We start from the raw sequence: 15,905 nt of genomic DNA, 5'->3' as shown, positions 1-15,905 counted from the left end.
GTGGCGCACGCCTTTAATCCTAGCTCTTTGGAGGCAGAGATAGGTGGATCGATGTGAGTTCGAGGCCAGCCTGGTCTACAAAAGCAAGTCCAGGACAGCCAAGGCTACACAGAGAGACCCTGTCTCAAAAAACCAAAGATAAGTGGAGGTAGTGTGTGTGTGTGTGTGTGTGTGTGTGTGTGTGTGTGTGTGTAAGTAAGCACCTTTGGGTTCTGGAACCAGCCCTGTTGCAGGTTCAATTTGGGATGGATCCTGCTGTTTTCTTTCTTTCTTTGTTCTCTTCCACCCTCTCTGTTGTGTGACACATTTGGGGGACTCTGAGATTGCCCCAGACTTCAGGTCCAAAGTCTTTGCTCAGACTTTCTTTGGCTTTGGGTGTTCCTACTGTGAGGATAGTGGCAAGGAACTTGTAGCAAGACGGCCCTGAGGGGGGCTGGAGAGTTGGCTTAGTGGTTAAGAGCACCATCTGCTCTTCCAAAGGTCCCAGGTTCAATTCCCAGCACCCACATGGCAGCTTACAACTGTCTGTAACTCCAAGATCTGACATCCTCACACCAATGCACATAAATTTAAAAATTAAATAAAAATATTAAAAAAGACACCTTAAAAAAAAAAGGGTCCTGAGGCAGATGTATGTCTGGCATTTAAGTTGGCTCAGGTCCAATGGGACCCCTCTGGCTCCCTATCCCAGGCCACCTCCTTCTTGGTTCAGGGCTTGGAGACAAAGTTTCCGTGGCACATACAAATCTCTCCTCATACTTTGTGGAGGATCTGACCCTCGGGACAGCAAGTGCCATTCTGAGCATCTGTCACTAGGTGTCCTGAGGAGGCTGACCCGCAGGTGGAGCATCTCAGGAGGCCCTGCATATGCTTGGCTCGGGAGTTCTTAGTTGCTGCCGGCTGCCACGCAATCAGGCTGAGTGACGCAGAGTGCGGGGCGGGCCGCTCAGGCTGCGCCAAGCCGTGAGATGCGGTTTAGGGCGGTTGTCCTGCGCAGCTGCGCGAGTGACGCTGAGCAGGTACCCGGCGCTGGTAAAGGGGCGCTGACCCATCTTCTTCTGGAGTTCAATCGGGGGAAGGGAGCGATGGTTGCAGGGTCTCAGGCGGAATGCGGGTTGGATGCTCTGTCCTGGGAGTGAGTGAGAGGTGCAGAGGCGCGGCTTGCTGCATCCTTTGAGTGTGGCAAAAGTGTAAAGATTGAATCTTGGACCAGTGTGCAGGCATGAACTGAGCGCTGACTGCTTTCTGGTGCAGAGATTTTAGCTTGGGTGGGAGGAGGGTGTGTCCTGGGATAGGGGCATAAGTTGGGGTGTTGGGAGGCTGTAGAGTTTGAACTGCGCCCAGGTAGAGGATTTGGAGCTAGTAAACGGCACAGGCTCAATGTCAGGCGGAGTGGTCTGTGCCCATGCGCTATAGCTCCCAGGTACAGGCTCTGCGGCTAGTAAACTGCATAGGCTCGATGTCAGGTGGAGTGGTCTGTGCCCACTGGCGCTATAGCTCCCAGCTCCCAGCTCCCAGCTCTTGCTCTGGATCCTCACAGAGTACTCGGAGCACTAGCTCCTGTGCCCTTTCCTGTGTCTAACTGTTTATATCTGAAGTGCTTCCCAGGCCAGTATGGCTGGGGAGCAAGCAGAGAACCAGAGGGAAGCGGGAATGCTGTAGAGTTTACAGTGAGTGAGGTAGGAAGGTTCTCCATGTCCCAGCCACCAGCCAAGGCTCTCAAGGCTTTCCTCCCAATAAAGTCCCTTATGTTTTCTGGTACATCTTTGGGCTGGGGTGGCTGGGGTGGCTGGGGTGCCCAGATACGTCTTGGGTCCAGAAGTCTTGAGTATGAATGCCTACTTGGAAGATGTGAGCCCAAATGTGTTTGGCTGTACATCCATTCCTAGTGGGGTTATCTTAGCAGGGACTGGACTCAGTTGCTGTGAGGCTGTAGGGGAGAGTGTGCCACTAGCCATCCCCCACAGTCTGAGCCCTTTCTTGTCTCTACCAGTGCCTGTGTGCAGAGTTCAGATTTGGAGGCTCATCCCACATGGGAGTCTTGCTCTGTCCTAGGCTGCTATCTTTTTACAGGTAGACCAGATGACCAAACAAATACATTTATAATTGTCATGTTGATCATTCTGTGTCCAGGGTGTAGGCTCTGCTATGTCCTCTCTGTCTGTCTGTCCATTCATTCTTTTCCCTCTGGAGTGCTCTGGACACACACACATATGTCAACTGATTGTGAAGATTTTTGCTTATAAGCTAGTGTGGGCAAAGGTGTCAGTGGCTAGGGAACCCTATTGAGGGCTAGATGGACTCTGAGTAAGGTCATTGTCAGTCCTGGGTCTCAGAGCGCCTCCACCTATAGTCTTTTACTCCTTTTGGGCAGAGAATAGGGAGGGAAAGAGGCTAAGTCAGGGTCACAATGTGGTCTAAGGGCAGAGTTAGATCCAGAGGGTGGACATCTCGGGGCTATTTGCAGTTGCAATGGGTTTTAAGGACATCTGCAAAGACCCATCGGCTATGTTGAGACAGCAGATGTCTTCATTTGAATCTGGGATCAAATACCTTTTTAGTCCTTAGGACAGGTGAAACCATCAGACACTCATGCTGTGTGCTTGTACCTCCTGGCACCTGGAAACTAGGCTCTCTCAGAGCAGCTGCCTCTAGTCTAGGGCTCTCCACACTGGCTGCTGTATCGTCTCCTCCTCCTCTGCTGTCACCTGAGCTTCTTTGTTTCTCTGTACGTGGGAGACAAGACTGGTGGCTATTGAGTGTGGAGGCTCTAAAAAGCCACACAGGGACAAGCCATGGCCTGTACTCTCACAGATGTGCAAGAGGATGGCCAGTATTTATTCTCACAGGCCTGGGGATCTGGCAAGGAGTTAGGCCTGGGGACAAAATGGAGGTGGGTGGGGAGAGGATGGTAGACCGAGGAGGTCAGAGTATCTGTCTGAAGCCAGGAACTGTAGCCACAGTTCAGCCCCAAGAGCCCTGGGGAGATCAGGGAGACCAGCAACTGGGCAGAGGTCCAGCTTGGGAACCTGGTGTTGCAGAAGTGATGTTCAGTGCAGGAAGGGGCTAAAACATATGGTTGGTTTTTTGCACACACACCTGTTTGCCTACTGGAGCAGCTAAGTGAGGGGTGACTGGCATCAGAAGACAGCGTTAGTGACTGTATCTCAGGCCCAGGGAAGCCCTGTAGAAACGAATCCCTTTGTTTTCCTTGGTTTTTGTTGTTGTTGTTGTTGTTTTTGTTTTTTGTTTGCCTTGGTTTTTGTTTCCGTTTTTCAAGACAGGGTTTCTCTGTATAGCCCTGGCTGTCCTGGACTCGCTTTGTAGACCAGGCTGGCCTCAGACTCAGCAATTTACCTGCCTCTGCCTCCCCAGTGCTGGGATTAAAGATGTGTGCCACCACTGCTGCCACCACCACTCAGCCTTAACTTAGTTTCTTTATTGATCCATCAGTGAAAAGGAGATGGTGTGTGTGTGTGTGTGTGTGTGTGTGTGTGTGTGTGTGTGTGTGTGTGTGAATTCTGTTATTTTGCCTACCACGAACAGTACTGAAGTAATGCTGGCTGCAGGTGTCTTTGGCACTTGAATTAAGTTTCCTTCTGATATTTCCAACAGGAGGACTGCAGGGGCTGATGGGAGTTCAGCTCCCAACACTTGTTTGTTTTTGTTTGAATTTCTCTTTCAGTTTGTTTACTATGCCCCGCTCATTTTCCTTAGTTTTTACCTGAGAAAATGGACAGCTTTTTGTGGCCTCTTCTAAGAAGAGCCAGGGAGGGAGGGTTTGCGTCAACAGCCAGGCTGCCGTTAACCACTGCCTTCTTAGGACAGAGAACTGTGGTACTCTCCAAAAACCTACTTTTGTGGGCCAGTGGGGGCTTTTGTTTTCCTTTTGGAAAATGAAAGAAGCCAGTTAATTTCTGCAATCGTGAGATGCAGAGCCACAGGGCACACACCAGAGCATGTGGTGATCACAGGGGTTTGTCTGTTTTCACTGCTGTGGGCTCTCATTCAGGGAACTGGTGAATGGTGGAGCCAAGGAGCCACCTGAGATTGTACCCATTAGGAATGTGCTCCAGTGAGGGCTCTGGCAGGTGCTGGAGCTCTGGAAGCTTGGAGAGATGCCCAGACAACGGGGAAATAGGTGGAAGAGTCCACAGAGGAAGCAGGAGGGTGTGCCCTCTCATAACCGCTGCCCCAACTTCCTCTTTCAGACGTGTTTCAGTACCTCTCTCTAGAACCCCGCAACCCCCCACTCCCCACCCTCACCCCCTCACAAATGAGAAGACACTATCCTGAAGGCATCTAGAGACCTCTCTCCCTTCAGGTGAGGCTGAAGCCGTGGAGGATGGATTCCTCGGATCGGAGAAGGCCTGGCTCTGAGCAAGAGGAAGGCTTTGGGGTGCAGTCCAGGAGAGCCACTGACCTGGGCATGATCCCCAATCTCCGGCGAAGCAACAGCAATGTTTACAAGAGTAGGATGCTTCTGTGCTCCTTCAACAGTGAGAAGGTAGGTTTCTGTTGGCTGCTCTGCAACCTTCCGGGCCACAGAGCCAGCCCAATGGTCATCATTGGTTAGGGCAGCCTGGGCTGGCCAAGGCAGTCAGTGACCACAGGCTAGACTCAGGCTCGGCCAGGTGGACACGGAGGCCTCGTGCCAGACGATGGAAACCTCACTTCTCTCTCCCTGTTGCATAATGTCTCTAGTTCTTTTATCTTTCTGTGGAGTCCAAGGGCATCATTTTAGGTCCCTGACTCATGTCACCAAAAGCCCTTGAGTAATTATACCAAAAGTGCGTTTGAGCCTGTGGCCAGGCAGGCAGGAGGGTGTCTTCAAAGCTAGGTCCCAAGTTTTTTCGCCCTACTTGTTCTTTTCATACAATACATTCCCGAGGAAAGCAAGGTGGACATAGACCGTAAAGTGCTGAGCACAAAGTATCGCCAACTGCAAGGCTCAGCCCTGTCTTCTAAGTGCACACCCCAGCATGAGCCCCAACAAGGGTACCTTTAAGCTTTGAGGTGGAAGCTCATCAGGGAGCAGAAAGATGTTTAAGGGAGGCCTGGGGTATGGGGCTTCATAATGTACACATGCTCTTTTTTATTTTTATTTTTGGTTTTACGAGACAGGGTCTCTCTGTGTAGACTTGGCTGTCTTGGACTCACTTTGTAGACCAGGCTGGCCTCGAACTCACAGTGGTCTACTTGCCTCTGCCTCCCGAGTGCTGGGATTAAAGGCGTGCGCCACCATGCCTGGCTTCAATATGCCTTTTTTTTTTTTTTTTTTTTGTAACTCCCAGCAAGAAAACCTTAGCTCATGGATTCCTGAAAACATCAAGAAGAAGGAATGTGTGTATTTCGTGGAAAGTTCTAAACTCTCCGATGCAGGGTAAGTGGCATGGTTTGGTTACGACGTCTGATCTATTTCTCTTGGTGCAGTGTGACTGGCTGGTAAGAGCGACTCATGCTGCCTCAGCCAGGGCCAGTGAAATAGCATCCGGTGTCCAAGTCAGGCCAGGAATCCCTAAGTCTCCCCACCTCATCTCAGTAGACACTAGGGGAACATGCCCAGGCCATCTCTTTCCTGTCCCTTAGAATCCCGTAGGTGCATGGAATGTGCTTTTTTGCAGATACGTCAGCCTAAGGCTGAGGGCCAGATGACCTGTCCAGTGGTGTGTCCAGCGCCTTGCTCTGGTTGGGCAGTAGCAGTGATGTTCAGATAAAGCCTGGTGGTCCAGGGCACTGTTTTGTATCTGTGGAGTTTCTTAATTTCCAAAGAGTCAGGGGTCCTGGAACTGTAGTGACCTTGGGGAAGCTCACAGGCCAAACATCCTTAAAAGCCAAATTGAAGGTCTCTGGGCCGCGCTTTCTCCCTTCACTTAGCCCATGGCGAGAATATGGCCTCTAAGAAAGGTTGGAGGCACTAGTGGTCACTCTAAACAGTTGGATATTTCTGCTCCCCAGGTGGGACTGCCTGTGAGTTAGGCCAGCCAGAGGGACCATGGAGCAAATGGAGGTCCCATCCCTATTCCTAGAAATGCAGTGCTTTCTGAGGTGGGGGAGGGGTCCCCGAGATAGAACTGGGTGATGAGTTATGTTAGCACCGCCACCGCCCTCTCTTCACTCACCTACTTTCTCCTCTTCCTTTTCCCTTGGAGAATTCCTACTCACCTCTCACGGCCTATGGCAGATACCATCTCTGCACTGTAGCCTTTCTGGACTCCACAGTTGTACGGGATGCAGGCTCCCCACAGTGTGTTTGTGTTCTTCTCATCCCCTGAAAGCTGTGCTGAGCCTGGAGGGGAGGGCTTAGCACTTGTCTCTGCTGCTCACTGCTCAGGTTCTCTGGGGCTGCAAGCAAGGCTGAGTGGCTATAGGACTTGCTTTCCTGGGCCAGATACATGGCTGGCCTCTGGCCCCGTCTGTTCTGAGTGACTCGGGGAAGGAGATGCCCGATACTGTGTTCAAAGTGGGTGATGATGTTGCCTCTGGGCCCTGTGACCTCTCCAGGTATGGTCAGTGGAAACATAGGGGCATGGAGATTTTGGGGTCCATTCCCTGGTCTGGGGATGAATGGCATGGCTTCTGGGTCATAATGGAACAGACCCTGGAGAGAGCGGTCACCACCACTGTGGCTCAGAGCATCACACCAGGAAGACTAGTGTACCAGGGATGATGAGCTACTGGCAAACTTCCCTGAAAACTGATAGAACAGAACCACGTCTGTCCTGAATACTGCATATGCTTTTCCAAGGGAAAAGGAAGAGGAGAAAGTAGCATTGTCTAAACAGTGCAAGGGCTCCTACGGCATCCACACTGTAGCACCCGACTTACATGAAAATGACTGGGGATGCAAATGCTGGGACACGTGTGAGGGATTTGAGTGTCCTGGGATTTCCATATCTGTGGAGCCTAGAACCTCATCCTCTATGGACACGGAGGAACCAACACAGAAAGAGACCAGGGGCTCCATGTGGGAAAAGCAGTCCTCTTCACATCCAGGGGAGGGGGGGGACAGACCAGGGGCACAGCCTCTGTGTGCCTCCCGCATGCTGATTTTGTTTTTGTTTGTTGGTTGGTTGGTTTTTGGTTTTTGACTTTTGGATACAGAGTTTCTCTGTTACACAGAGCCCTGGCTGTCTTGGACTCTCTTTGTAGACCAGGCTGGCCTTGAACTCACAGAGATCTGTCTGCTTCTGCCTCCCAAGTACTGGGATTAAAAGCGTGCGCCAGCACAGAGGCTGGGTAAGCATTCTTGCTTCCTGAACAGTTCTCAACCTGTGGGTTGGGATCTCTTTGGGGCTTGTTCAACCCTTTCACAAGGGTCACATGTTGGATATCCTGAATATCAAACATTTACCTTATGATTCACAACAGTAGCAAAATTACAGTCATTAAATAACAACAGAATAAGCTTATGTTTGGGGGCCACCATAACATGAGGGTCTGTATTAAAGGGTCTCAGCATTAGGAAAGCTGAGAGCCACTGAAAGTAAATGCTGATTCAGTTGATGTGGGCTGTGTGAGCCTGGGGGGGGGGGTCCCCTAAGGCCACCTCACATGCTCACCGAGACTTGGGAGCTCTGCGTGTTTGTGCTTAGAGCGGAAAGACATGGCTGTGAAAGCGCCTTCTCCAGTTGCCTGCGTTGGACCTTCTGCTTTAGAAGCCCAGAGAGAGCCTGTGTGAGTTACTGTTCTGTTGCTGTGACGAGACACCATGATCAAGGAAACTTTTTTTTAAGCACTTAACTGGGGGCTTGTTAATGGCTTTAGAGGGTAAGTCCATGGTCATTGTGTTGGGGAGAATGGCAGCAGGCAGGCAGGCATGGCGCTGGAGCATATAAGTTGAGAGCTTATATGTTGAGACAACAACCATGAGGTGGGGGGAGGGAAGGAAGGGGGGAGGTAAATGGTGTGGGATTTTGAAACATCAAAGCCCATCCCCAATGACAGACCTCCTTCAACAAGGCCACACCTCCTAATCCTTCCCAAACAGTTCTACCAACTGGGAACCAAATATTCAAATATATGAGCCTATGGGGGCTGTTCTCATCCAAACAACCCCAAAGCCTGTGTGCACTGAGGGAGGCACTTAGAGTTCTACCTGGCAGCCACTTGTGGAAAGAACACTAGTGTTCAGCAAGCATCATATTATACAGCAGCAGAACAGACCTAGTCAGGAGGGGTCCTGTTTCGAGCCTCCAGATGGAAGGCTGGCCTCCTGGTAGGTGGATCTCCTACCCACTTAGGCCCATGGTGCTAGTGGTAGGGGCCGGGAGCTCTTGCATTTTTCTTCGCCTCATCCCTGGAGTCAAGAACAGAGGGCTGAGAGTATGCCATTGTCCATGGGACAGGCAGAGCAACAGAGGGAGTGCCTAGCATCCTCCCTACTTGGACAGAATTCACTTCCTGACTCCATTCCCTCTTGGCTTCTTCCTACCCCAGTACCAGTGACAACCCTCAGCTTAGCATGGATATGTCTCATGTCCCTTTGGACCGTTGCCACCCCAGTCCAGACATTGCCCTACGTTGGTGAGCGCTTCCCTTTAACTGTGGGCACATCACCTCTTTCCTACCCTGAAGCCTCATCCTTGCAGCATTCATGCGAGGTTGAAGGTCTTCAGTGTGGGTGCTGAGCAAGGTTAGGATCATCACATCTGGGAGAGGGACTCTGGAGCATTGGGCATCTCCCAAGAGCTCTCCCTTTTGCTCAGCATGCCATTCCTCTTTATGCCTAAGTAGGCCAAGACTGTGATTATTTAATTTCTGGGTCTTCTAGCACAGCACAACTTCCTGTTCTGGGCTAGCATGGAGAACACCAACGGGGGTGCAAAGGCTAATTTCACCAAAGACAGGAGAGAAAGCAGATAGCTTGGCATCGCTGGTAGGATCCTTGGCATCACCAGGCTAAGATGCAATAGTCTAGGCCTTCTATTAGGAGTATGTCCCCACCTTTACCTAATCCCAACCTCAAAGTGATTTAAGATCCCTGCAAACCAAGCCAGGTGGTGGTGGCGCATGCCTTTAATCCCAGTGCTCAGAAGGCAGAGGCAAGTGGATCTTTGAGTTCAAGACCAGCCTGGTGTACAGAGCAGATTCCAGGACAGTCAGAGCTACATAGAGAGAAACCCTGTCTTGAAAAACAAAACAAATAGAGATCCATGCAGCCAGGCAGTGGTGGCGCACGCCTTTAATCCCAGCACTTGGGAAGCAGAGGCAGGTGGATCTCTGAGAGTTCAAGGCCAATCTGGTCTACAATGTGAGTCCAGGACAGTAAGTTATAAGTGTCTCGAGTTCCCTTCAGCAATCTGTGTGATTTTTTCAGAGTGGGGCCAGGGAATGTGACCCCTTATGATAATGACCCAGAAATTGAGACGAAACTCCCAAACCTGGCAGAGGCAGTGACAGGAAGATATGGTTGCCTTTCCTGGCTCAGCCATTTTCTCCTGCTTGTGTGGGTCCTTTGCCTTCAGCTGTACCTCATCGTTTGTAGGGCTCAGTATATTGTGCTGGCCTCTTCTCTTTTGTACCATTGTATGTGTTCAACTTTTAACTTGGAAATAATCACAGATGTAAAGGAAAGCTATGCCAGATCCCCTGTCCCAGTAGCTCTGTCTAACTGTGGTGCTGTATCAAGAGGGAAAGTTCAGACTTGGTCAGAATGCACTCTGTTTGCTCTGTGTCTTTCATCACCTCTGCAGCATGTGAAACCACTCACACAGGATGCACACGGCTCAGTTCCCACAGAGATAGCCCTGACCTTCCCCTTGTGGTCTCAGCCGCCCACACACCCCGCCCTTTCTCACCCTCTAACAAACAGTAATCCAATTTTCATATGAAACTTCTATAAATTTGTCTTTGGAGAGACATGTGGATGAACATATGAATGGAGTCATATGCCTCTAGGTCTGTGTCACACAGGTGGCACTGCCCAGTGGGGGAGGGGCTGTGCCCTTTGACATGTAGCCCTTGAGATCCATTCCTGTTTCTGCATTCGTGACTCTTTCACTGTTGAGCAGTTCTCTAATTGTATGTATTTGAGAGGAGACTTTGTAGATAATGACCACGTCTTTGGTTTTGTTTTGTTTATTAATCCCATCTGTTAGTCTCTGAGCTCTCTCTCTCTCTCTCTCTCTCTCTCTCTCTCTCTCTCTCTCTCTCTCTCTCTCTCTCTCTCCCTCTCTCTCTCTCTCTCTCTCTTTCTCTCTCTCCCTCCAAGGCTGGCCTCAAACTCACAGATCTGTCTGCCTCTGCCTTCCAAGTGCTGGAACTAAAGGTGTGTGCGCCATCATGCCTGATGTAGTCTCTACTTTTCAATGGGTATATTTAGATCATTTACATTTAATATAATTACTGCTGCATCAGGGCTTAAATCTCTCATCCTGTCTTTGTTTTTTGTTTTCTTTCTGTTTCACTTCAGTTTCTTTGTGGCTGCTGTGGTTATGAAAGTTGTGTAGCAAAACAAGTCATCATCCATAAGTGTTGTTATGCTGAGAGTTGCAGTAGAGTGTAGAAATACCTCCTTTCACAATTTCTCTCTTACAGTTATTTAGAACACCATGTTTGATTCAATTCAACCATCAAACATAAATTTAAAACCCTAAGAGAAGGGCTGGAAAGGCAGCTCAGCAGGTAAAAGCACTGGCTGCTCTTCTCAAGGATACAGACCCAATTTTCAGGAGCTCACAACTATCTGTAACTCCAGTACCACGGGCTCTGACACCATCACATAAACATGCATGAAGGCAGAACACTAATGCACATAGAACAAACATAAATATGGTTTAAAAACTCAGGAGAAATGGAATATGCCTACTTATATTTTTACTCTTTCTATTGTTTCATTTTCCTCTCTGATATTTGGAATTTCCTCATTTGTCCTTTCACTTCTGTTTAAACACTTTTTTTTGAACAGGGTCTCGTGAGCCCAGGTTGGCCTTGAACTTCCTATGAAGCTGAGGATGATCTTGACTTTAAGATATTCTTACCTCTAGCTCCACCTCCTGAATACTTGGGTCACAGGTTCATGCAGTGCTAGAGACTGAACCCAGGCCTTTGAACATGTTAAGAAGCACCTTGCCAACAGAGCTACATCCCCACCCCATCACCTTCAGTCATTCTTTCAAGTTGTTCTACAGTTGGCAAATCTCCTTAATAGTAGTTCAGCTAAAAAGCATTCCTTGACTTCTTCATTACTGAAGGGTAGTTTTGCTGGATTGCAGCTTTTAGTCTTTCAGCACTGGCCGGGTGGTGGTGGTGGCACGCCTTTAATCCCAGCACTTGGTAGGCTCTGATTAGTCTACAGAGCGAGTTCCAGAACAGCCAAGGCTACACAGAGAAACTCTGACTTGGAAAAAAAAAGACCTTTTAGCACTGAACTTCTTTATTATTTTGATGGCTTCTAATAAGAAGTATGTTGTTTTTAGGCTGGGTACGGTGGCACATACCTTTAATTCCAGGACTCAGGAGGCAGAGGCAGGTAGATCTCTACGGGGCTGGAAAGATGGCTCAGCAGTTAAGAGCACTAGCCTCTCTTTCAAAGTACCAGGGTTCAATTCCCAGGACCCACATGGTGGCTCATCTCTGCTCCTAGCTCCAGCTCCGGGGAATCTGATGCCTTCTTCTGGTCTATTTAGGCACCAGGCACATATGCAGGTGAAACACTCATACAGATGAAAACAACAACAACAACATCATCAAGAGGCTCGTAGGGAAATCGACAGCTCCCATTTGTGTCTCACTGCTGTCAAGCTTTTTCCCTTCTTTGGTCTTGGAAGTTTGACTGTGTCATCTTTTAGCACGTGCCTCTCGGGGTTTACATTGTTTGTTGCTCACTCAGATTCTTATATCTGTAGGTTGGTTTGCTTGTTTATTTATAAAGCAAATGTGGGGAAGTGTGAGAGCCCTGTGTAGGAAAGCTGTGGGCTTACTCTGATCTATGGATGGGCCAGACGGAGTACAAAGTGTTCTTCCCACAAGGTGGCCCTTCTAGAACGAATTGCATGAACCATGATAAGTGAATGCCCTTGAAAGCAAGGGCATGAAGGGACTCCCCATGGACGTCCAATTATCTCTGTGGAAAAGGCAGAGGCCTGGGGGGAATATGTTTTGTTTGCTTGTTTGTTTTTCACACGACCAAAGACATATAACACCAGATATATTCCCTCGCTGGACTTGTAGTCACTTAAGCTGGCTGTAAGCATCACCTCCAGTTTGACTTGCCTTAGTAATATAAATGAGAAGTGCTTTGGTCATACCACTTTTGAACCTGAATGCTTTGAGTCCCCTGATTACTCCACACAGCTCTCTGACATTGCCTTCAATTCATGGAGACTCAACCTGGCTGGGTGAGGCTGGGGGGTGGGGGGATGGGGGATGGGCTGTCAGCAGGAAGTTTAGGGCATTATTTCTTCACACAGCATTGTAGCCTTGCCTTATCCTTTTCCTCTGGGGACCCTGCTGGTCTCCATGCCTATGCATTTTTATTTTGATTTATTTTCTCTCTCTTAGTTATTACCTTCTGCAGAGCCGAGGGTTCTGGTTGCTGTACTGTCTTGTCTTCCTAGAAGCTGCAGTTTATGTCCAGGGTGTTTTTAGTCACTTGCAGAAGATTTTGTTTTTTAACTTGGATGCTTTAAAAAAAAAATCCTTCCCAGATGACTGCCACACCTGTGTCATCCTGGCCTGGATGGCTGTCCAAGCCGACTTGCTCGGTGTGACTGATGACTTTTCTGGCTTTTGAGTTTCAGCTGGCCCTGAAGCCTGTCCAAGGGAGGGGGAGGGGCAGAACCTCATCACTGCCACATGGGAAAAGTTCAAAGTCCAAGCCCAAGGTCCCCTTTGGCCTCACTGGATATCCCTGTTTGTTTCCTTGCTGATGCCGCCTGGCTGGGAGGGCAAGGACACCTCCCATCCACTGCTCCATGTGGCCTCCTTAACACCCAGGTGGGGTGCTTTGTCATTGCCAGGTGAGATGAATGTTCTGGATCTCCTCTGGTCCCCCTGATTCGCATGATGCCCTTGGTATGTTGACAGGAAAGTGGTGTGCGCGTGCGGTTATACCCAGGAGCAGCACCTGGAAGTGGCCATCAAGCCTCACACCTTCCAGGGCAAGGAATGGGACCCAAAGAAACATGTCCATGAGATGCCCACGGATGCCTTTGGCGACATCGTTTTCACAGGCCTGAGCCAGAAAATGGGGAAGGTGGGTTCCACCACTTTATGCTCTACAGTGCTGGCCCCTGGAACACTGTAGCAGATTTCCTCAACAGGATGGGGATTGGGGGTGAGGGGGTGGGGCTGGGGTGGGGGGGGGTGGGGCTGGAGTGGGGTAGGGTCAGGGAGAACAAGAAGCTGGTAGGGGCCCACTATACACTGAGGGATGGCATGAGGCAGAGGGACACTCCTCAGGCACACAAGAGGCTTGTGAGCAGAGGGGAGAGTGCCGAGCCTCCTAAGGGAGTTATGAGCTAATTCTGAAGGTTCATTGTCTGTCTGGGTCTAGGGGAGTGTGTGATGAGAAGCCAGGCCCTGGCGTAGGTGTGGTGAGCTTCTGAATGGTGGGGTTCTCTGGAAGGGAGGGGAGAGGGAAAAGCCTGGGGTGGGAAGCAGAGGCAGGAGCCACTGCAGCTGGCTGAGCAAGGCCACCCTGGGCAGGTAGAGGCAGCAGGAGATCCTGTCACCTAGCCTCAGGTGAGGCATGGAGAGGCATGGGGAGGTCTCTTCTCTTGCCCAAAGCTATAACAAGCAGAGCAACGGTAGGTTGGAGACCAACTGAACCTCAGCCCAGGTTCCTAACCTGACAGCCTCCTGGCTCCAGTTGCTTCCTCAAGGCCAGTGACAGGGACAGTGTGTGTGTGTGTGTGTGTGTGTGTGTGTGTGTGTGTGTGTGTGTGTGTGTGTTGTACTCATGTTCTACCAGTGACTGGGACACCTGTTGGGAACCATAAGGTATGGCCTGACCTCAGCGAAGCCCTTCCTGAGAGTGTGTTACACCCACCCCCACCTTACTTACTTGTCCTGTGATAAAAGGAAGTTTCTAGAGGAGGGATTTATTCTGGCTTACAGTTTGAGAGACACTGTCCAGCATGATGGTGGAGGAGACTTGATGGAATTCAAGGAGCTCAAAGCCATGGGGGGTGGGGGAGCGTAAGGCTGCTGGTGCATCTTGGTGGGTCAAGAGGTAAAGAGCTACACAGAAGAGATAAGGAGGGAAGTCAGGCTATCACTCCTAAGACCTGCTCCCCAGAAACCATCAATGCACTCGCTCCAGCTAGATGCCACCTCCTAAAGGCAAAGGAGATACTGTGTCTCAGAACAGTATCTCCAACTGGAGACCAGATGCTCAAAGGCATGAGCTATGGGGGAACATTTCACATTTAAACGTTGGTACCTTCAGTGTGGATCCACAGTCCCTTGTGGATCATGTGACTTACAGTCACATGAGAGGCTGGCCCTGGACACCTGCTCAGCCCTGTGAGAACAACTGCTCTGAGGGCCGACAGGCAGCGGCCACTGTGGTATCCATCAGCATTCCTTGTTATGCTGTGTTCTGTTTGCTCTGGGGACTCTGAATGTCCCTTTGGGTTTTGTGTTGTCCATCATCTTGCACATTATGGGTCCCTTAGGTGGATTCTGGTCAAGCTGGATCTCCTCAGACAGTTGATTTAACCAGAATGGGGGATGTCCAGCATGGGTTGTGGGCTGCAGTGCTTGCCTGGCATATGTGGGTCTCTGGGTTCCATCTGTAGTGCATAACACACACACACACACATGTGCACACATATGCATGCACACACACACACACACAGAACCAGACACACATACAGGCACAGAACCAGACACAGACACACATGAACACACACACACAGAACCAGACACAGACACACATACATACACACACACACAGATACAGACACACATAGACACACACACAGAGAACCAGACACAGACACACACACAGACATAGGCACACACATACACACACACACACAGAACCAGACACACACACACACAGAGAACCAGACACACACAGACACACACACACAGAGAACCAGACACACACAGACACACACACACAGAGAACCAGACACACACACACAGAGAACCAGACACACACAGAGATACACAGACAGACAGACAGACATAAACACACACACAGAAACAGAGAACCAGATACACACACAGAGAGAGAGAGAGAGAGAGAGAGAACCAGACACACACACACACACACACACACACACACACACACGCTCCACCATGGGCTCAGGGTTCAGGGTGTTCTGGAGTGTGAAGCCAGGGAATTGCTGCCTCCCATCACCCACCCCCCACCTTACTCAGGGGCAGACAATGTGTCCACAGAGCAGGGCCAAACCTAGGAAACCCAGTGATGACAGGTCAGGGGCCAGCAGAGGGCAGCCAGTATTGAGACTGTGAGGACAGCAGGAAGCAGATGGGGTGGGAGAGGTAGGGGGTTGGGGAGATAGGGGGTAGGAGGAGGTGGGGGTGAGAGGAGTGGAGGCCAAACCACATGGAGAAGCCAGTGTAGGGGGTGATAGAAGGAGGGTAGGAAGGTCTGAGGTGCTCCCTAAGCAGAAGGGAGAGAGAGTTATGGGTATGTGGGGGAGCTGGGCCTAGAGGTTTTGTATAGACTAGTCTGGCCTTGCCTAGGGAGGCCCCATCGTACTTGGGCCTCTCTTCTGGGCCTCACTGCCTTCTTTTCTTCTTACAACTCATGTCTTGACAAGCTGGCTGCTTTTCTTCCTGAGTGTGAACTTGAGGTGTCCAGCCCCAGGCTGGGCAGGAAGGACACAGGTGGCCACACTCTACATTGAGTGTGAAAGCTTCAGCCATTCTTTTAGGGTTCCTTCACTGTCCCCCTGCAGGGTTTCCTCACTAACCCTCGCAGGGTT

This window comes from Acomys russatus, chromosome 11, assembly GCF_903995435.1.
Source record: "Acomys russatus chromosome 11, mAcoRus1.1, whole genome shotgun sequence".
In the NCBI taxonomy this organism is placed as follows: Eukaryota; Metazoa; Chordata; class Mammalia; order Rodentia; family Muridae; genus Acomys; species Acomys russatus.
Note: the sequence above shows the minus strand (reverse complement) of the source record.